Genomic DNA, 17698 nt, shown 5'->3' with positions numbered 1-17698 from the left:
AAAAAAACCCCAGAAAACCTCAAACCAAAACAGCTTATCAGTGGGTGCTCCTTTTGGCCAGCAAAAAGCAAAATAATTACAGAGGCTAGTCTAGATTTTATTATTTGCTTTAAAATAATGGCAGATAGAACTGTGTGCTTGTGAAAAAATGATACTTACTGTATGGATCCTACTATTCTTACCCATTTCTAGAAAATTCCTGATGTTCTTGAAAAATTTCCTCCTACTACATTTTATATTACCACCTGTTGCAAAAAAAAATGTCAAATAGAATTATATACTTTAAGACTTGCAATTCAGAAGATGCTGTCACAGTTGTTCAGTTAAATAATTACTTCCGTATGTAAGCAATAATTCATATTCAGCAGAGGAAGGGATCAACAAACAATTTTGAGTACATAGGCACATTGATAGGCATTTGAACCAGTGATAAATTAATGAGCATGGAATGTAAATTGCATGACACTGTGAAGTAATTGCATGTGTCAGCCCACAAAGCTTTTTATTTTTAGTAAAAGACACTCCAGAATTCTTATTAATACTTATTATTCTTTTTTATTTTTTTCTTCCAATATGCTATCATTTACTGTTCTTGGTCCTGATTCTGACACAGTCTATGGTAAAGCAGTAGATGTGCCACTTCAGTATCCTGGGTTTTACACAATACAGTCACTAATTACTTTATAGATGTTTACTATATCATATTCCACAGAAACACCAGAAGCATTACAAAATTCCCTTGCGTTTAATTTTTCTTTTTTTGTCATTGGTTACCACTCCTATTTCCCAGTGGCAAATATTTTAATTTTTAACTCACACCCTCATTCAAATTTGTGAATACCTGTCACACTTATTTCCCTGGCATTTTAACTGATATGTTTCACTCACCTTCAAAGTGATGCCTTGAGAGGCCTTCCAGAAACAGAGACTAGACAGGAGTAAGGGAATGAAAGTAGGTGTTTATTTGAAAAGCCCTCAAAGGTACACCCTGGGAACCCTGAAGCTATTCTCAAAATGGACCCCAAGATGGACCCCAGGTCACGAGTTCTTCACTCCTTTATAGATTTGGTTCATTTGCATTGCAGGGTTAATTCTCCAATTAAAGCTTCAGTTTTCCCCTCAGCTTACCCACCCTTAGCTGCTCTTTGGTTTATACTTTTGGCCTAGGACAGTCTTGGTGTCCTTGGAAAGCAGGGCCAGAGAGGCTTTGTTATGTCTACCTAGTATGAGAGAGTAGAAATTTACAGGCTACAAAAAACTTCAGTCACACACCAAGCAGTACATAATTTGAAAAATACAAAGGTTAAAACCTAAGGCATCAGAAGCACATTTTCTAATTGATCCACAAATTTAATTCATGTAGTCAAGTGTGTCTGAAGTTTAACGCCACTAAAACCACAAAGAGAGGGAGAACAGAGCTTTCAAAAAACCTAGTGGATGCTCCGTGTGAAGGTTGCAGACTTCTGTAAATTAACCAGAGGCATAGGCAGTTTAAAGGAAACTTTAGAACTCTTTTGTTTCATACAATTTATCTTGGTTGAGAACTCTATTTTATGAGTCACAGGGGTTCTATTGAAATCATAACAAAGCTGAAGTGCAAAGGAGGAGTTCAGTCTGACATATTTGTTTCACACTCAGATGCCAACAAGTGGCCCACAATGGATCCTACAAGAGCATCTCTATTCTCAGATTCTCAGATCATAGTGCAGCTGGCAAGGGGAAGGGGCAGGGCAGGGATGCACCACCACAATATATCCCAAAACTAAAGTCAGCTTCTCAACCTCTACACCTGGTGCTCTGAAAGCTGTGGATGACAGTGTCTGTCACATGGAAATTGCCATTGTATTTATATTCATTTCAGTAGGGGAAGCAACAAACAAAGAAGCAGAAGCGGTGTTCTTCCATAAGACGTGTATGGCAAATATTTATTTTAATATATAAGAGGGGAAAGATTATTCTATGTTATCTTTCAAAGAGAGGTGGGGAGACCATTGAGGGGCCATTCCCCCCAGTTTATATCTGCTTTGCTGCAACTTTTGTTCAGTGTTGTTGTAAGGATACTTTTGGAATTTCCCTTCCTTGTTTACTGGTTCAGTTCTTGCTGCTGGTCAGGCTGGTCCTGAAAAACAATTCTTGGCCTATTTATTAATTTATAATCACAATACAATAATGCTGTATGCTTAGGCACATGAATTTAATTCCAGATGTTTCCTGTAGGCCAGATGTCCCCTGTGCAGTGGGGTCATTGTAACAAAAAAGTAGGCAAATTATAATTTGGGAGGGGAAGTAGGCTCAAAGAAAATGGGAATATCAGAAAATTTTACATTTTACATAACTTACTACTTCTTAGAAAACTCTGAGATCAGCAAGGACTCCTAAAACTGCTTTCAAAAGAAAAGGCAATATTAAGTGGTCATGCTGAGCTGCACTAATGAACACGGCTCTTAGGAATGACACAACAGTAGGTTACACAACGAGAGCAATTGCTTCTTCCTCAGTGATCTAATACAATTTCTAACTCCTTATAAGAGCAACTTTACCCTGGATGGCTGACTTACATGTCTCTGTAGGAGAACACACTCTGCAGCCACAGAGTTTTAGCTCTCCTTTTCTTCATCTTGCACTAATTTTGGCTGGGGTACAGTTTATTTTTTTCACAGTGGCTGTTACAGGTCTGTGTTTTGCATTTGTGCTTAACACAGGATTGATAATATAGAGATGTTTTTGTTATTGGTTGTGGCAGTGTAAGTGGCTCTAGCCAACCTGTCTCCTGAGGACAACTCAGACAACCAGGTGTGGTGGTCACCAACCCAAGTTTAGCATGTTACTTTGCAGTCATAGCGAGAACTCATGATTCCCTTGTTCTGGCTTTTGCATGTTTTCTCCCAATTGGTTAATGTCTGCCCCTACCTGTGTTATGTATGAAGTTATGTATATTCATGTCCCTTCTTTAATAAGCATCTGTTCTAGAAAGTTCTTTGTTCCTCAACGCCCCATTGGATCCTTCCCTAAGTCCCTCCTATGTGTTGTTCCCATTGGTTCCCTTGCTGTCAATCCTGCCTACTTGCCCCTATCCCATTGGCTGAGATCCCCTTACCCGCCTATTCCGTGCCTTCTATAAGATCCCTGGACCCGCTTGCTAATTTGGCTCTTTGTCTCTGTTTTTTCACAGGAGTAAACCTGCGTGGAACGCATGCGCAGAGTCCCTTCTCGTTGCTTCTTTGCCTCTGCTACTGTGCTCTTACTCGATCAGCTTAGAGGGAAGCTCCCTCAGGCGAGGAGCTCAGCTCTGTCTGCCTGCTGTACTTGTGGGTGTGTGACTGCCGTAGCGTGGACGGGACCGTGGCTAGACCTCCGGGCCCCTTTTTAGCTAGCACACAGCTCTACGTCAATTGCTGAGCAGGACTTACACATGGCCAAAGCCTTTCCTGCTTCTTGTGCTGCATGCTGGCAAGGAGGGTAGGGGTGTAATGGTGGACAAAAAGGACTGACACCCAAAGATGGTGGCAAGCATCAGCAGTTTATTATCCTACAGTACAACTTTTTATACCTTTTCTCTATATCTCACGCATAACACAGACTCCTTTTTGCATTATAACTGGCTAAAAAACGCGTGCCTTCTATCCTTTTCTAATTGGTCACAAATCACTCTGCTTTCTGCTGTAAATGTCAACACATGTCCGCATTCTACACTTCTCTCTCAAATTGTTTGTCTGCCTTGTTCAAGGACACAGCTGCATCCCATCCAGGTCGAGGCTGCCTGCAGCCCATTCCTGTCCTCCCACAAGGGTGCACAAGAAACTGGGAGCAGACACACCTGGGACAGCTGATCCAAACAGACCCTACGATGTTGCTGTTTTACCAAGGTGGCGCAAAGAAAAACACGGATTCAGGATTGGGTTCAAAGTCCAGAGAATGGCTCTATTTAATTATATAATTCAGCTTTTATAGCTTTATTCATAAGGGTGGATTAGATGCTTGACCATCCGCCTCCCAGAGGGATTGGCTGAACGTCATAACACCCATTTTCAAAATATTTTTCCCAGTGTGGAAACAAAGGCACAAACAGGTTGTGCACCTGTGAGATAGTTTACAAAACACAGACTGCTTTCCCAGCTGGTTAGCATGAGAAAGGAGACGTTCACAGGTGGCTGTAAAAATAGGAAAATTTCTCTGCCACCTTCTCTTAGCATCTACACTACCAGACCATGTGGCATCATGCTCAACACATAAAGCTGGATGTCAAAGGAGGAAAAGAGGGGACATTTTGGGTGATGGCATTTGTCTTCCTAAGTCCCTATTACGTGTGATGGGGCCCTGCTCTCCTGGAACTGGCTGAACACCTGCTTGCCCATGGAAAGCACTCAATGAATCCTTTGTGTAATTTTGCCTGCATGCACAACTTTTGCTTTACCTACCAACCTATTAATGTCTATCACATCCCGTGATTTTTCTTATTTGTACTTCTATAATTCTCTGCCTGATCCCACTAGTAGTGTGAGTGAGTGAGCAAGCAGCTGGGTGCTTACTTGCCTGCTGGGGTTAAGCCATGTTGCCTATTTAGGCAGTTCTCTTTCCCACTACATGGAGAGAGACAGATATTCTCCTCAATGAGAGGAGATGAATTCTACAGCCGTGAATACCAGGTCCTTTTCTTCTACAAACATCACAGTGAATCAAGGCTCGCCTTTTACAATGAAATTAAGACCCAGCTGGAACAACAAAGTCTAATACATCAGCAAGGGAAAGCAAGATAGTTTTATAGAACCATGTCTGTAAGTGTCCAAATAATAGTATCTTTATATGTAGCTCTAGGAAACGTATATTCACATACCAACAAATGGTAAAAGATTGTCTTAGAAGAAAGAGGCAGAATTACGGACAGTGGCTTTTCTGGGGATGCTGAATGCAGAGAGAAGGTGAATGTGTTTAGTTTCAGTGGTAATGTTTCACAAGGATTAAATAAAGGAGGAAAAAACAACTGCATATTCTTGGAATGATCCTAATAATAAAATCATTGTTTCACAGATTAATCACTCAGAGCAAGTGGCAGTCAATATGAACCTTAAAAAAAAGGTTGGGATAAAAGAAACAATCTTAAAATCTGTCTTTCCTTTTTACTTTCATAACCATATTTGTCCATAGTTGCTCTCCTGTTTCTTTTTAAACTCTCATCTGAATCTATGACTGTTTAATTCTGAAAGTTTGACCTACGCCTAATTGTTTCATCATATGTTTGCCTAGTGAAAAAATCTGAATACCTTTTTGCAAAAACACCAAGTTATTCCATTGAGGTAGAGAACGATTTTAATTTATTTATTACTTACTAGAAAACAATTCAAAATCATGTATAAATAAAGTAATCAGAGTGGTCAGTAGGCAGCCACTCTGTTAAATCCTTCCCATGAAAAAAATATCCTATCAGTTATGTAACAGCACATAAAGTGTGCCCAGATTGTAGAACTGGAAAATACCATGAAAGCCAGATGGATGCAAATTCAGAATTTTATTATGGTGGGACAGGGGGGTGAGCAGGAGGGCTGGAGGGAGGATGGGGCTTGGACGGGGGAAGTGCATCTGTTTGTCTGTTTTCCCTGTGTCTCCACATCTTGAGAAGAGCAGTCAGCCAGACTGCCTTTGCCACAGGCAAAGCACCCACTCTTCTGCTGGAAAATATTCATAGAGCAGAGGGAATAATCAAAAGAGCACCACTTGGGGTACAAATAAGTGATGCCTGTATAATGTTGGCAAGTATGGTGATGTGAGGGGATTCAAAAATTACGTGAGTCAAAAGTAATAAACCTTAGCATTATCATATGGCCTCCTTTGGCTGTATATTAAGATATAGTTCTGCATGTCTCAGAAGTTACCATGTCCAAACGTTAGATTTTACACAGCACCACTTTGAACTACTTACAGAAGCTAGATTATTTAATTTTAAAAAATCAGTAGCAGTCAAGACAACATATTGTACTACACTACATAAATGCAGGAGATAATGTATTATTAAATGAAACTACTATTTAAAACAGCATTCTATTTACTGTTGTGATTTTTTTAACCTGTCAGTTCTGTTTCCTCAGAAATTAGTGCTCTTCTACTGGATCTTAGTATGAGTTAGTTTAGGAAAAGAAACTTTCATATCAACATTATTTTCAGCAAGAGATTTTTAAAGTACATTCAATGTTAATTGGAATTTGTAGTTCAACAGAAAAATTTAACAGTCATTTGTACTGTTAGAGACATTATTAGTCATCCTTTTCTCCCACAAATACATTTTATGGTTTGAAATGTCACTACAATGGGCATTTTGGAGCAGCAGCCATAAGTTTGAATAGGAACAGGTTTAGCTCGTATTTTAACTTTCAAATACATGGAAGTATTTGTAAGTTAAAATTTTTCCAAGTGTCAGGGAACATCTGTCCTTAAGTTTTCCAGTTTGTTTTCAGTAACACTGTGGTTTTTGTGGTCACAATGGGCTTGGTATGGAAGCAAACAGCAGGTTTTTTATACTCTATGGTGACATTGTTGATTTTTTTTTTTTTTTTTGATGTGGGAACCTACTAAACCAAGAGAAAGATAAACCTGTAAGTTACAACAAGAGACTCATACGAAATGTTTTTCTTTTCTGTTTTCTAACTCAAACTTTGTTTGAACTATAGCAAATGACTTAATACCCATGAGTCCAAATTAATTTTTATACAACTGCAGCAACTATTTTTTGTTCTTGAAGTTGCAGGAGACTTACAAAGCATATAAAGTGAAAATTGCATTTCTCTATGTCCTTTTAATACCATTTATAAAATAGGTGTCAATTTTTCAAAAGCTGTCATATCTTCCGAACTTAAAGCCCAGGGTGGAAATACGTTCCCTTTGGATACACCGGTACTCGCTCCCATGGTTCTCCTGCTCAAGTTTTGTTTAGTTTCTAAGGTATGTCAGTATTTAGGTATACTTTTCAGAAGATTTTCTTTAAGATTAAAAAAAACAAAGATGAAAGGCCTTGTTAGATGAAAGCTTTTTTGAGCATTCATTTGAAGATAGCTTTCTTGTGAAAAAAAAATTTGAGTTCTCAGTCTCAAAAGGAACAACAACATAAACCTATTGACTTCTGCTTTCATTGATGTGATTGGCTTTGCATACAGAGGGAAAGACTAAAATGACAAAATGTCTTAATTGCACCATGGTGTGAGAAAGGGAGGAAACAATTGGATAGCAAAAGTTACCTGCAGGAGATGATGGTATCGATTGATTTTGCTTTTAATCCATCATCTGTTGGATAAGAGGCAATATTCCCATTAGAATCTTTGAATTGGAGAGAACAAATGTTCAGTACTTGAGAGAATTTAAGTAGAGAGATGTTAAGTAGGCTCTGGCTTACATTTGTACACTGACTTGACATGTGCACTGAGTGGCCAGTAGCTCGTTTGGTCTTTGATGAAGACTGCCTATTTTAAAGTAAATAAATTAATAGGTACTACTCCACTTCTCTTATCCTATGACTTTGTCCAGGATTAAAAATAGAAACCCCCTAAATTAGTGGGAACAGGTCAGCTTGCCTGATTTTTGGAATACTGTATTTCCAACTAGCAAAAGTAGAATTTCCCGGATCTACTGGGAAAGCTTTCAGTGTTTTTTGGTACATCCAGCCGGCTTTCAAAGACAGATGAATGAATGAATCTGAATGGATGTTCTTTCTGGGAATAACAGTGGCCAATGACCTTCAGTGAGAATTACGTACTGAACTTCTTCCCTTTAGTTTTTTCTTTTTGAATAATAAGAATATCATATATAAGCAATTTCTGTTGCTATAGTTGAATGAGGTATGAACTGCATAATACTTTTATATGGCTCTTTACTTCAACAGACCAATGAGAAAATTTGTACTCTTTAGCACAAAGGGAAAATACCACACAAAGACTTGGTTTTGATTCACAAACTAGTGAATGGTCAGATGTAATTCAGCTTTTCTGTCTCAGTGTAATGCTTTCTCTCCAGTGGAGGCAACAGCTGGATTGCTGTGTCCAGTTCTGGTCTCCAAAGTACCAGAGAGACAGGGAGCTCCTGGAGCCGGTCCAGCAGAGAGCAAAGAAGATGATTAAGGAACAGGAGCATCTCTCTTATGAGGAAGGGCTGAGGGAGCTAGGCCTATTCATTCTTGAGAAGAGAAAACTGAGATGGGATTTCTTTTATTCATTGCAAAATTCTCAGCTGAAATGCCAGGGGCAATAAAGTTTAGCCTTTGTTAAAAACAAAAACAGAGAAAGAGAAGCAACTCTGAAACTGTATTTATAATGCTGTTTTTTTTCAAACTATGTGGATATTGCTTCGTTTTTTGCCCTTTTGTTCACCCCCTCCATTAAAGAGAAGGTCCTGGGAAATACTCATAACAGCTCATAATTATTTTCCATCTCTCTTCACCCACCTCTATGGCTAAACATTCTGGGAAATAATACATACAAAGTTGCTTTCTTCAGGAATTACAATTACCATGTTATTTTTCCTGGCATTTGGACATACTATGATAAATAAAGTAGAAAAATCCCCACCTGGCAAGGTTGCCAGGTTGGCAACAGTGTGGGTAGGAAAATCCAGCTTCACTGTATTTTTTATCTTTCAGTTCATCATTGCACAGAGAAGAAGTGTATTGCCAGAGGATCAGTGTCTGGATTTTTTTGTTATCTTTTCTATTTCCAGATATGAGGAAAAATAGACTGGATTTAGTAATTTATGAACCACAAATGTGTTTTCAAGCAAATATGATGGCAGATTTATTTTATGAAAAATCTGAAGCATGGATGAATGAGAATCTTAGTACTCTCTAAATTACTTTAATGCCATATGGACAATATGATTACTATTGCAAACAATATTGAAGGGCCATTAATCATGAGAGATTCATTGAAAAAAAAAAAAAAAGCCAAACCAGTGAAAACAACAAAATAAACTATCTTGGAAGTCAAACATCTCTCAAGAGTGTTGATAATTGGGTGGCTTAGTTTTCTGAGAAACTATTCTTTTGTTTCTTAACATCAAGCATTCTTGGAAGGGACATTATGCCTGCATGGAAGATCCCAGTGGAATCTGAGGATAATAATTTTTAATTTTTTTAATTCTGCTTTATTTCTGTCAACTGAGAAAATAAATTTTTGGATTTACTGGCTTTGTTCCAGTGGTTCTTTTTTATCTCCTGTAAATAAAAATTCTTTGTGGACTTGAAAAAGGCAAGTCTTGGTTCAGCACTATGTATGTCTTCCATGTTTTAATGAGCCTGTGCATTCAAACACATAATGTGATACTTTGAGATGTACATTACTCCACTTGAGACTAAACAATGTAGCTTACAAGATTGCAGATTAAAGACTGTCCATTTTATGAACACCTTTTTTAATTTTTATAGAGAGCAATAAAAGCTGGAATACATAAATTTGTTATCCATCCTATTAAAACTCGTTTTCTGTTACCTATATTTAGTTACAGTGGGCTATTAAATATAATTACCTAGCACTTCTGAAAGTCAGTTTGCTATGGAAAAGTAATGTAGCTATTAGAATGACAGTTTTTTAATGTACAGATTTAAAAGAACTATCTAAAACTTTAGAAGAAAATAAGAGCTGTATCATGGTTCCCTCAACATACATGAAACACAGGGAAGCTTCTGTGTATGTTACATGAGCTATTACTGATACCTAAAGAGGCAGAAAATTATTCATATCCAGGTTTTGTTTCATTTTTCTGTGCTTTCTTTTCAGAAGACTTATGGTTGTTTTCTAACACTTACAGTGTTCTGCCTATCTAAAGGAAGATGGTCAGGTCATTTTCTAAATTTGTATGTAACTGCAGAGCTGAGAAGATTTACTCAGAATCTGGAAGATAAACACTCAGGACCTTCAGGCTCAAAGGTACTTGCTTTCTTATTTACTGCTACTTGAGTGTCTGAGAGAAAGGCAATAGCTTTCTCCAAGTTTGGTAATATCAGACTTTGCTGAAGTAGATACTGCTTGAAATGTCACCTTCAAGTACAAATTGAACATGTTATTTAATTAAGACTTTCTGGTCAGTTATTCAGACTGCAAAATAATGTAACATCCAGATACAACTCCTGTAGAAGCAAGACCTTTTGAGGATTTATGGTGAAAATACCTACAGAATATTTCAAAATTAACTGAGGAGTTATCTTACAACTATTTTGCAAAATTCACTAACTGATAATCAAGAAATATACTGATAATCTAAGTAGCAATTTTTCATCTAAGGTAATATGTGTTTGCTGTTTTGGTTTGATGCCACACAGTATTATTATCAGAACTGTTCTCAAGATAAAACACAAAAAACCCACAAAGCCAAACAAAAACCTCCAAACAAACAACAAAAAAACCCTGAACCCAAGAAAAAAAGCCCTTTCACAAAAGCCAAATACTATGACACTTAAAAGAAAATTGAGATTTTTGCACTGGTTAGTGAGGTAGAAATTATAGATGAGGTAATTGAGTCTGACTGGATAAATTGCCTTTAGTTTTATCTTTCTGGACAGCATGACATGTAGTTGACATGTCCCACCACACAGAGAAGCATATCACTTGTGTGTGGGGTGAACAAATCCAGTCAGCAATATAGTCTCCTGGGATTATTGTCAGTGACAGAATACACACTGCTAACAGCTGTCATGCTCTTGGAAGAATGCTATTTTGCAATCCTTAAAAATATTAGTTTTAAAACAGATTCACAGACAAATCCCAATTTCATGTTAGGAATACAGTATCACACCAGTCCAGCCTTGTCAAGAAGCGAGCAAGGATTTGTGTTGTTTAGTACTGTACTTTTCACTGGTCCATGAAGTACCAGTACCACTGACTTTTTTGTTAGTTCATAGTCAGGTTTCCCTCACAGTCTGAGATAAAGCCAGTTTTCTTGTTGTGAGGGCTCCTGCCTGAACACCTTTCTTGGGGATGTAATGAATAGGAAGCCAAGGCATTGCACAATGGGTGCCAGATGTCACTTTAACAACTTCTCCTCATAAAGGAAAAATGTACCTCCAAATTGAAGAAAGCCAGAAAGTTCATGAGACAGTTGCTGTCCAGATATCCTTGATGGGATATCTAGACATTTGATCTTGCCAGCACAGCCAGAGGAAGGTGAAGAGTTGAGGGATGCCTGCAGCAATTACCAGGACAGCAAGTTCCTTGCTGGCACAGGGAAGTAGCTATGTCTTAGGTGCAAGAGACTTTACAGAGACTTCTAGGAAACCATCCCACATCCTGAGTTGTGAATACTGACTTCTTCAGGAAAGGAGAGAAATGGAGAGGCAGCTGCACCAGAAATGAAACTTAAGGTATTCACAAGATGTGAAAATTTCATTACTAATCATTTTCTAAGAGTCCATTTACTGACAGATGAATAAATACAATTATAAAAAGTTTGGCTGAAAAATACTACCACTTGAAGTCATTTCCTATTTGATTGCATGTCATCAAATCAAATAGAGAACTGACAATATCTGACATGTAGAAGGTTGTGGCCAGCAAAGCATAATGCTAAATGTCAGGAAAAAGATACAATAAATCTGAAATCTGTTGTATCACACAGAAAGGTAGTATTAAAAGTCAAGGACAACCAGTCATCTATTCCAAAATCTTTGGTAAATATCCTGTGTGAACATAATTGTTATTGCCCAACTAAGTATGTTTTTATAGATTTACCCAACTCTTTTCAGTTGGTTGAGGAGATGTGAGATAATGCAATTATTGCTAATATCAAGACAAAATAGTGGTGTGTGCTGCTCTTGAAAGGCAGCCTGGATGTACTCTGACAGGGGGAGGATACACAAGAAAACGCCTGCAACATCTGGAGACATTGGTCCAGTTTGCCCAATATCCAGCAACACTTTACACCCTATTGCAGGCTGATGTTTACCAACATCAATCACAATCATGACAGCTGCCTCCCACCCTGGTAGAAGGTGTGTGGAGGGACGTACATGGTGGTCACACCATGTCCCAAAGTGCCCCAGCCCACACACCTTTAAAACACTTTCAGGGAAGGTGATTCCAGCACTTCCCTGAGGAGGTTGTTCCAATGCTGGACCACCATTTCTGTGAGGAATTTTTTTTCTAATATCTAATCTAAACCTCTTCTGGTGCAACCTGAGGCCATTTCCTCATATCCTGTCACTTAGTACCTGGGAGAAGAGACTGACCTCCACCTGGCTACACCCTCCTTTCAGGTAGTTGCAGAGAGCAGTAAGGTCCCTCCTGAGCCTCCTTTTCTGCAGGCTAAACACCTGCAGCTCTTCCAGTTGCTCTTTAGACCCCTACTCAGCTTCATTGCTCTTCTTCAGATACTACTGCGGGTATAGATCTTGATACACAGTCAATGGACTTGCATGCTCAGGTTGTTGGAAAGATAAAGTGTGATTATTTCAAAATAACTTTACACAGGAAATTTTATGTAGAAATCTTAGCACTAATGTTAAAATCAAATATGGAACAAAAATATTGGAAGTACTTGTTGTTGGTATGTATAAATTCTCTGATGAGATAGGATCAGATTAATACCTTTAGTTCTTACTGTGATCTGTCCTAGATTTTTATGACTTTATCTGAGCAGTTAGAAAATGTCTGGCATAGTAAAATTCCACCTGTTTTCTTAAAATGGATTATATTACTTTGTAGCTTTTATGCTAATGTCTTGATGTTTTGCTTAACTGACAAATTTAAAATCAAAAGCGAATTAACAAGGTCAAGAAATGCAAAGGAAACTATCTTTTTATATAGTACTTGTAAGTGTTCATTTTATGGTAAATAAAGTACTATATAATTCACATTATTAGAATGAATAAGGACATCCTAGGGTTTAATTCATGTAGTAAAATCAGACATATTTTTGTATAAAATCTGAAAATGAGCCATTCGTTAGAAGTTAATTTAAGTGTACAGTATTACTACTATGTTTAAAGATTTAGAACCAGAAGTTTTTAATCCTTAAATATGAACAATAGTTCAGTAAAATATAAATTCAATTTCCATTTTCAAAGTGATACTAACTAATTTATGTGGTCTTCTTAACAGCATCATTTTAAATGAGGCATAAGAATGTAATAGCAAAAATTAATTTCCATACCCAGAAAGCTTGTTGGATAATCCAACATAGGTATAATCCCAGATTATTGATGATTACGGACTGCAGGATTTTAAGTAAAATGAAGGAAAAAACTGCATAACATTTTTGTAATTAATACTCCTATCCTGTGTGCACCAATAAGTATGTTTAAAAGTTGCTATGACAAATAAATTTTAAAGATTTTAATTTGACAGTTTTTGCCTTCACCACTGGTTCAAGGCCAGAAAATAATTTTCTCTTACATTTGGAGTGGGTGACACTGCCTTACTTTACAGATTGCTTAAAAAAAATACTGTAAAACCCACTGCGACAAATCACATGATAATCAGCTTAGTTTAGATTTTTCCCATATTTCAGAATAACTTATTTCTATATGCTTAATACAGATGATAAGGTTTCATTTTTGAAACCAAATAAGTCAGCTACATCCTTAAGAAAAATCACTTCTTTTAATATTTTTCAGATGATTTTTTTTCCTGTTAAATGTCTTTGAGATTAAAACATGTTAGCATAAGTGACACAACAGTTTGTTCATATTGTTGACTGTGCTGGGACAGCCATAAAACTACAGAAATGCAGATAAGGATTTTGACATAGAATCTGGAAGGGTGTAATGAATATTGCCAGCAGACTTGCAGCGTTGAATCGCCACAAGTCCATACATTTTGTGCTAGAGCTATCAGCTGAAGAAAAATTCAGTCTGACATGATCAAACCCCACCTTAGAAACATAGATCTTTTCAGATTGAAACCAATGTTATAGCATAGCGTATATGGGTGAAATTTTTTCCCCGCCTTTCTGTTTATTTTTTCATACTTTATATCATCTTATTATTTAGATGTCTAGAAAACAAGTCAGAGAACTTAGATGTAGGGAAAAAAATAAGGCTTTTTATTCAATTCAGAGGAAAGAAAATAAAGCCTAAAATAGTACTTGGCATACTCATAAAAACATAATTTATTAAGCATCTATTAGCAAAAATAGGAAGTGCATATGTACCAAAGACACGCACCATCTTACTACAGTATCTCTCTCATAGCACTACCTACTGAATGTAATCAGAGTAGAGAAGCCCCATCACAATTCCTCACAAACAGTTATGAAGGGCAGAGGACCAGCTGACACAAGCAAACTGTCACAAAGGGAGGACTTCTATTGACATGATGTAGCTACTGTGCTAGTGGTTTTCACATTGTACTTTGTTTCACCAGGGTAAAGAAAAAAATAAAAGAAAATTACAGCCATGCTCCAGCTCTGGGTGGATATGGTACCACGAACATTTTATCTCCAAAAAAAAGACTTCCAGACGTAGATGCTTTGGTCTGTGATTCTGAGGTACATCTACAGATTTAATTAGCCTTCACCCTCAGAGCCTGTTAATCCTGTGCAAGCTGCCTGGGTCATGCACAACCTGAGTAAGTGTTGACACTCAAGGGAAGGTAGAAGGAGAGAAAAATTAGTCAAAGCTAAGAGAAAAGAGCAAATAATTTACACTGGTACAATTTACTGGTAAATGAAGAATTCTATTTTCAGGGCTTTTTTCCTTTAAGTCTGCAAGTTTTGTACAACATAGTTGTACAAGTGTCTGCTCAGAAATGAGTATCCCAAGTGGAAGAATTATATGCTGGGCAGGTAATGGCTTCATCTGTGTATAGATCTTGACAAAGGATAAAATTACATCATTTATGGTCCTGTCTGTGTGTGAAAACTAGATCTTGGCTGGTAGGAGGCTGCCATTGGAATGCTGGAGTAGGTAGCAGCATGCAAGTGGTAGTAGCACATGAGCTATGAAAGTCTGTAAGATGGATATGGGAGATGAAGATGGGGAAATGCTGATACTGTCAAAATTTTGGTTCACCCAGACAGCCACTGGCTGTAGCACCAGGAGTGTGGTTTGAGGGTGCTGCAGTGCAAAACCACAGAAAGCATAGGTTGGAAGGCACTTCTGGTGGTCATCCAGTCCCACCTCCTGCTAAAAGCAAAAAAATCAGTGGTGTATCATGTCACTGAAAACCTTTTTCAGTCAAATCTCCACATCTCTTAGGTTAGAAGTGCCACAGTGGAAATCTTTTTCCTTTGCTGTAATTTAAGCCTGCTACCCTTCATTCTGTTGCTGAGTGCTTCTGCCTCCTATCATGCCTGGTTCTCACTATCTGTGTTCTGCAAACCCAGTGCTCTCAGCCTCTCCTACTACATGTGCTCCAGCTCCCCAGTTATCTTGGTGGACATCCTAAAATTTGTCAGTATCTTTTTGAACTGGGAGACACAAAACTCAGAATAAGAATCCAGTTGAGGGTTTATGAATACTGAATACAGGCAAACAGCCACTTCCTTATACCTGCTTCCTAGACGTTGCCAGTGCAACCTAGTACGTAGTTAGCCTTCATTACTGCAAGGACACACAGCTGACCCATCTTCAATTTGTTGTCCACTACAACCCTCAAAACTTTTTCTTTAAAGTCCCTTTCTAGCTGTCACTTTTTCAATTTGTTCCTCACACGGACATGACTGCAAGTGTTGTTGAATTTTGTGATTACTGTCATCTCTTTAGATAATAATCTTGAGTTCCTTTTGACCTTAGTTTGTCCCTTCAAATAGCACTGCTCCATACAGGTGAGTCTCATTTGCAAACTTGCCAAGGAACTACATCCCATCATGTGAGTTGCTAAAGACATTAAACGGTCTTGGTTTCAGGATCAGCCCCTGTCAAATTGCCTGACAGCATTTGTAACCAACGTTCCAGCTGTCATCACTAGCTCCTGAGCATAACAATCCTGTCACTTTTTAACTCCCCAGTAGTCCATTCATCCAGTCTGTACCTCTCTCTGGTTATGAGGATGAGAGACACCATTCTGTAAAGCCACAGCGAAGGTAAAAAATAGCTGGTGCTCTCCGCCTGTCAGCCAACCCACCAAGAGAGGGCAGGAAGGTTGGTCATGCACAGGATGCTCTTCATAAATCTAGGCTGACTATTCCAGCCTTGTTTTTGAATATGTATGCTTTATGGGTAGAGACTCTGTCATGAAGTGGAGCATGTAATTAAAATCCAAGTGCCCTAATATTTCCTTCTAACATAGCAGCTAAGCTGTGTGCTTTAAGTGTGCCTGAATAGCTTGGTGCACCAAGGAGTCAGGAAATAAAATGCTTTCAAAGACATCTGCAGAGCAGTGAGGGTTCCCCCTCTGGGCCAAGTAGGACCACACTGGTTAATACATCCAGCTATGTAGGACCAAGAAGTACTTCTTTCACTTTCAGTAGAAAAAGTACTCTGCCTTGTACTTGGCTTGGCTCATGCAAACTGGATTTAGGCCATAAATCATGGAAGTACTTATTTGGGTTTTGGATTTGAAACCTGTCTTTTGAATGCTGTAAAGAGCTATTCTGTCTCACACTTCATTAAAAGCGGTATTCTGATTCTCTATAGCTTGCAACATTCCAGTTGCCTCAAAGCGTGCTTTATTTTTATATGATCATGTGGAGATTTCATAAGGAGAGTGATCTCACATCCTGTATGCGTTGCTTTTTTAACATCCTGACTGATGGATGGTGTATTTTCGGCACAGCATTCAGAGCAAGACATACTATATAGATGAGAACAAAATTTACAAAGCTTATAATAATTTTTTTACTTTTCAAGATTACATGCCATGCAGTTTTTTTCTTTCTTTACAAATAATGCTGGTGTTTTTTAAATACTTGCTTTGAAAGAGGTATCTTACCCTAGTACTCCTTAATTTTAAACCTGACTACCACTGCCCTCAGTTAAATTACAAAGTTGTTTGCATGGGTTGATTTTGCGCAACTAGTCTGTGCTTCTGGCATATACATTTCACGTTTTGTTAGAATAATTAGATTAGAATGTTTTACAGGGTCAATATTAAACATTGTTAAAAGGAAAATTATTTTTCCCTAACTGCAATCTGTAACACCTCACTAGAAAAAAAAGAAATTGAATTTCATCTAGCAGTGGGATTACCCATCCATTAAAATAGTCTTCCAACACAGATGAAATGTGGTGTTTCTAGTTTGCAGTATTTTGAAATTCTGATCCAATTTTTCAGAAGATTCTATTTTTTTTGTGTGTGTCTTTCATAGAATCCAGTCCATAGATATACCCTAGTAAGGATAAGGAAGCTCTGTCCCAGGAACTTAAAGCCTTTTGGTTCTTCCAGAAGGCTCTAGGTCACTCAGGACTTCCAGATAGTCCACTGTAGCCCCAGGAGCCAAAATCCTGAAAGCCAGGAAGGAATTTGAGGAGACCAGGGATTCTTAAACTACTTTTAGGAAATGATAGTCATAAAATACTGACTCAAAAAAACCCCAACCAATAATCCGATTAAATATTATCTTCTATTAAATAGAGGAATCCAAATATTTAGACTTTGTCTTAGGATCCCTATCAATAACCATGAAAATTATATATCAATGTTCACTTTAATGCAGAGTTGTCTACATTCACAAAAAAATTTTTACTGGAGACATGACTCTAGAAAGACAACACTGATTTTACTGGGGCAGCAAAGTTGGAGGGAACATAGCAACTCAGTGAACAACGTGATGAGCTTTGACATATGCACTG

The sequence above is a fragment of the Aphelocoma coerulescens genome (assembly GCF_041296385.1).
Source record: "Aphelocoma coerulescens isolate FSJ_1873_10779 chromosome Z unlocalized genomic scaffold, UR_Acoe_1.0 ChrZ, whole genome shotgun sequence".
NCBI lineage: Eukaryota > Metazoa > Chordata > Aves > Passeriformes > Corvidae > Aphelocoma > Aphelocoma coerulescens.
This window is presented reverse-complemented; position numbering follows the sequence as displayed.